Raw genomic sequence first — 6,112 nt, 5'->3', positions numbered from 1 at the left:
TCTATCACAGATTTTAACCTAGCTTTAGGATTCATTGATGATGATTATTCTTCTAGTGATGCATATTTAGGGACAACTTGTGACTTTAGCCAAAATTTTGAGCCTTATAGTCTTTGGCGTAATTTATCTTTTGATCACAATGCATATGACCCAAGTAAAACTGAGTTTTATTTTATCTGGTGCATGTTGAATGATGTGAGGCCTAATCTAGGTTTTTGGTTAGCAGATCAATCTCAGAGTGTGCTTAAAAGGTATAGGACTTTATTTCTTGGTCTATACAATACTCTGTTAGTTATAAACTTATGTGTGCTTGATACTGACAATAATGATTTACATCCTGCTTGCAAAAAGGAATTTTTGGATATGTCTTTGTTTGAAAGAACAGGTGTGGTCGAATTCAAGGAGGGGAGATTTCAGTTTACTGAACCAGGACCCACTCAACTTCTAAAGAAGCTTTATGCTAGGAGTGGTGCTACCTCTGATGACGAGTTTGACGACGAAACTGCTGCCCCACCAACTATTCCTTCTACATCTGCACCACATTTGAGCATTCAGTTAGAGAAAATAGAGCACAAGCTGAACAAGATGGAGCAGAATTTGGCCGCATACTTCAAGAGTGTGGGATTTATCCCACCATTTCCGCCAAGCCCATAGACGTTATGTGGATCAAAGCTCACAATTCAAGGACGTTTTTCCTTTAACCTCTTATCCTTACGCTTTATTTATTTATTTTTATGTGAGCTTTGATTATCTTCCATTAGGGACAATGTAAGTTCTTGGTGTGGGGGAGGGATATTTGCAATATTGATGTCTGGAAGTATTATTTTCACTCTGCTCATCCTTAAATGATTTTGGAGTTAGTATGCTTCATATATTTTTATTTTTATTTTATTTTCTTTCTCACTACTCTTTTCTCATCTATCTCAAATTATTTACATCTATTTTTATTCTATCATACTCTTTCATCACTCACATTTTATCTTTCATTTTTTATATTACTACATACATCTTTCTCGCTTCTTATCCTTTTTACCTTTCCTTTTATATATCACTCACACCTTCTTCTCATTCTACACTACTATTGATGGTTGATTCATTTGAAGAGTGTACATGATTTGATGGCAAATTTACCAACTGTGTGAGGATTTGAGCCTATGAGCAACTACTTTGCTCTAATTATTTTTGTTATGTGAATATCAATCTTAGTTTGTTTATTTTAGAACTTGCTTTGTTATGCATGTTGAAGCCGCATTATGGGATTTTATGCATTAAAATGATAAGGGCAAGCCACTTTCCATTTTTCTATTTTTGCATTTTTCTTCTTTTTCTCCACCTGAAGACTTTTATTAGTTTGTTTATTTTAGAACTTGCTTTGTTATGCATGTTGAAGCCGCATTACGGGATTTTATGCATTAAAATGATAAGGGCAAACCACTTTCCATTTTTCTATTTTCGCATTTTTCTTCTTTTTCTCCACCTGAAGACTTTTATTTGTTATCTTTGTTTGAGCCTTAACCATTACCCATCTAATTCTCTCCGTCTACTTACCTATTTTTCTTCTTTTGAGCCTCAATTTAAAGAGATTTTTGGACTCATTGTTTGGATATATTTTGTATATATTTTGTTGCTTTTTCTACCTTGTATTAAAGTTTCTCAATTAGATCAACAAGCATTATGCTTGAATTAAATTGTGCAAGGTTCATTTCTTTTGTTTGATTTAAAAAAAAAACAAAAAAAAACAAAAACAAAAATAAAAATAAAAAAAAGAGAAAAAAAAGAAGAAAAAGAAAAGTGAAAAAAATATTTACATTCTTGGCGACTTGAGTAGAAATAAGCGTTTTGATATCATAAGGTTCATTTAATGAGTTCATTCTTCTCATTTTGATCACTTTTTCTTTCATAGACCTTTTTTTTTTTCATTTAACCCATTTAACCCCATTACAACCTTTTTAAGACCCTTAGATTTTTGCATTTAATTCATGTTTTGTGGATTAGGATGTGATATATAAGCAAGCTTATGGTAATAGCATTCTTTGATTTGATTTGAGTGCATAAATGATATCCTAAACACTTTGAGTGCATAAATGATATCCTAAACACTTTGAGTGCATGGAGTGAAGTCAATGAGACTGCTATTAAATCTTGTTGCACTAGAATTTTGAATAGATCTTCTTGGTGGTTGAATGTTTTTCTTTTATATTAGATTATGAGATCCTATGCTTTAAAATCTTTATCTCTCGAATGTTGATCGACTTAAATTCTTGAGGTATGCTTGCTTAAGATTGTTTTCGGATGAGTTGAGATGAAAATTGAGTGGAGATTTGGGATTAGTCTGGAGTTATATGCTTGAGGACAAGCATTATCTTAGTATGGGGGAATTTGTTAGAGTGCAATTTATACACTAGTTTTGCATTATTTACTTCCTTTAATATCGATATTTTGCACTTAATAATAGTGATTTACTTGTGTTTTATTTCTGTAGGTGCAATTCTATTGATTGGTGCTAAAATTGAGCTTCAGAAGAACTTTGTTGATAAGGCGTGGGCGCGTGCTGTCAACTACGGATCTGCAATTTTTAGTTTAACGTGTTTTGTCTTTTTGGTTATTTTTGTAATTCCGAATTTAATATTTAGATAATATTTTAGATATTAGTATTTGATTTTAAATAGAACTCTAGAGGAGAAGAAGGGAAGAGAATTGAAGGGAGGAATTTATTGTGAAAGAAAAAGAAAAGAAAAGAAACCATAGATTTAAATTTTTCTCTTCTCTCTATGAAGAACTAAACCTATTATTCTGGTTGAAAGTTAATGAAGCTTTGATTCATCACTACTGTAAGATCTTTTTTATGCTTTAATTATTTTATTATTTTTTGGGTATTTGTTTATTCTCTAAATTATTGTCATGATTATGTTTGTTAATTAGATAATTGGCTACTATTTAATTATCAACTTAATCTATTGTCAATTAAAAGATTTATCGTATGAAGATTTTAATGTTTATGACAAATAGCATAGCAGTGCGTTGTGTTATGAGAATAAACAATATAATTTAAATGAACCATCGTATGTGTTTGTTGATTAGGATTTGGGTCTCTCTGGTTTGTCAAGCTGTCAATTGATTAAATCATATGATCGTATCTAGGGTTGTCTATTGATTAGGGAAATAACCAACGGTCGTACCTTGGTTATCGACTAGTTAAGGAGAGATTGGCTATTAGAGGGTCTCAGTAGCTATAATTGGTCTATTCATAAGTAGTAATGATTTATAATTGAATCAATGATCAGTAGTCAAATCAAGTTGAGTTAATTCCTTCAACCAGAGCTTTCCCCAATTTGAATTACAATTTGAATTTGCATTCTTGTTATTTTAATTTGATTTTTACTAATGTCAACAATCCCCCCATTTTGCAATTTACATTTTTAAAATGATTTAAATATTTACCGATCTCTGTGGACACGACCCTACTCAATCACTATACACAATTTATTTAGAGTAGGTATTTATTTTTGCTAACTTCGACAACCATCAAATTTTGAGGACTCGGGTGGGTACTAACTCACCATAAGAATTCTCAACAATTGTTATACCAGTTTTCTTCAGTACCACTTATACCGAACTTACCCATTTGCTATCCGAAATTGGATAGATTATATCAGCATCAAGAAGTTTCAGAATTTGTTTCTTCACTACTGTTCACGACACTGTTCACATAGACGGATCGATGACGTGGCATTGACCGATGATGTGGCATTGACTAATGAGGTGTCATGATCCTGTTGGTCTAAAATTCTTATGAACTGTTGATGGTGACGTGGCAGCATATTGGTGGACCAAAACTTGCGCGTACGGTACATGCATTACACAGGATAATTTTCAACCAAACCGCGTTACTGTTCAAAGCCGGGTCAAACCGTGTTACTGTTCACTCGCGTGGTCAAACCGCGTACTGTTGACTGATGATGTGGCCCAATCATGAGCGTCCAAACTGTTTTTAATTCGATGGCCATGATTTACTCCATGTATCTATAAAAAGGGGGCCTCTCCCCCCTAATTTGATATCTCTGAATCTATTTTTGGGATCCATTTTCTATAATTCCCTCAACATGTGTCGTGGGCTTTATTTGGTAAATTTACTTTCTCTTCCCCTCTAATTTTTGTGGATGTTTTGACTTCTCGTCGACAAATAATACTAATCTTGTCTAGTACCGCCTTGGTTTCACGAGCCCCCTAGTACAAGGTTATTATTTGGCACGATAAGCCTTTAGCACCATATTGATTAGAGCGTGGTTCATGAGGTGTGGATTCCCCGCTCATGATTTAATTGACATTAATAAGGATTATTTAGCCCATGATGCATGTTGATACGGATCCGGATACCCAAGTGCTTCATTTCAATAGAATTCTCTTCAATTTATTCTCGCCATTTTAATTTCAATTTTAGAATTTATTCTCGCCATTTTAATTTAAGTTTTAGCATATTCCAAATCATTTCCACCACAAATCCAATCACCTATTTACAAAATTAATTCTACACACAATTAAAATTCACCTCCTCGTGGGATCGACACTCGTCACCATTGATCTATATTACAATAGATTCGTGCACTTGCGAGTTCAATAAAATTTGCACAACAAGTTTTTGGTGTCGTTGCTGGGGAGGTAAGTAATTTTAATTCATAGAATTAATTTTTGTGAATAATTCCATTTAATTGTTTTCTTGTATTTTTTTTTTAAAAAAAGAGGTGAATCTACATTTAAAGGCTAATATTTCTTTTCTTTTTCTCTTCTTTAAAATTCTGTAATTTATTTTTCAATTTATTTTCTTTGTAAATTTTTTTTGTTTATCTTATTAATTTATTTTTAATTAATTATTTTCACGTATTTTTTTAGTGTGTTTCTATAGTAAGGTTGTAATAGTGCAATAAGGTTAGTATCGTAATTTCTCCCTCTTCTTTATTTTTATTTGTTTTGTTCCCATCTTTATTTTTATTTTATTTATTTTGCATGCATGGTCGTAGGTCATTATTACCTAATCTTGAACCTATATACCTTGAACTAAAAAAAAACACTTCGCACACACAAGCACGTTAAAAATAAATTTGGAATGGATTTACAAGCACCACAGGAGAGGCCATTTAAGGACTATTTTAGTCCTTTAGCTAATTTGAACACATCATGTATAAGATACCCAAATGTAACTGCTAGGAGCTTTGAACTAAAACCTAGTGTGCTAAATTGTCTCCCCACATTCTATGGCTTAGAAAATGAGGACCCATATAATCATCTGAATGATTTTCATGCTATTTGTCAAACATTTAAATATGAGAATTTTTCAGACGATGATGTAAAACTTAGACTTTTCCCATTTTATTTAAAGGATAGAGCTCGTTCATGGCTAAATACATTGCCTGCTACTAGCATTGCATCATGGGAATAAATGGTAACTAAATTTTTGAATAAATATTTCCCAGTGCATAAAACCAATGCTATTCGCAGGGAAATTTCAGAGTTTACACAGAGAGAAGACGAGCAATTTTTCGAAACATGGGAGCGATTCAATGGGCTACTCTTGAAGTGTCCACATCATGGGTACGAGAAATGGCACCAATGCCAATACTTTTTGGAGGGATTACTACCAAATGTGCAAGAATGGCTAATGGCAACAAGTGGAGGAGAGCTAATGTCAAAAAGTGCATCAGAAATTTGGGAATTCTTCCAGCGACAAGCGGATAATTCCCAACAACGGAGTCGATCACTCAGGAATACTAGAAGAATTAAAGGAGTGAATGAGGTTCACATTGGAGAGTCAACTTCAGGAATCAAAGAAGTCAAGGAGATGGTTGAAGGTCTTGCTCGACAAATAGCATCGCTATCGACTGCTAAATCAACAGAACCACATGACCATGACTCATACTCAGATCAAGCCAATGCCATAGGTGTAATTAGAAAACCATCGAATTACAACCCATACTCCCAACACATATAACCCTGGATGGAGAGACCAACCCAATTTTTCATGGTCTCAAGGATTCCAACAGAATGGACCAGCAGCTCCAGCTCCACCAATTCCTCAAATTCCTCAAGCCTCTCAGCCACCATTCATACCATACAA

At 33.5% G+C, this 6,112-nt stretch overlaps 1 non-coding gene across 1 annotated transcript; it reads right to left on the bottom strand.

Moving 5' to 3' along the window:
- Window positions 1-5,488: 5,488 nt before the first annotated feature.
- LOC112095928 lies at window positions 5,489-5,592 on the bottom strand. Its single transcript, XR_002904088.1, has one exon. It is a non-coding gene; the product is annotated as a small nucleolar RNA R71 (small nucleolar RNA).
- Window positions 5,593-6,112: the final 520 nt, after the last annotated feature.

Source organism: Citrus clementina, unplaced genomic scaffold (genome assembly GCF_000493195.1).
Source record: "Citrus clementina cultivar Clemenules unplaced genomic scaffold, Citrus_clementina_v1.0 scaffold_1, whole genome shotgun sequence".
In the NCBI taxonomy this organism is placed as follows: domain Eukaryota; kingdom Viridiplantae; phylum Streptophyta; class Magnoliopsida; order Sapindales; family Rutaceae; genus Citrus; species Citrus x clementina.
This window is presented reverse-complemented; position numbering and strand designations above follow the sequence as displayed.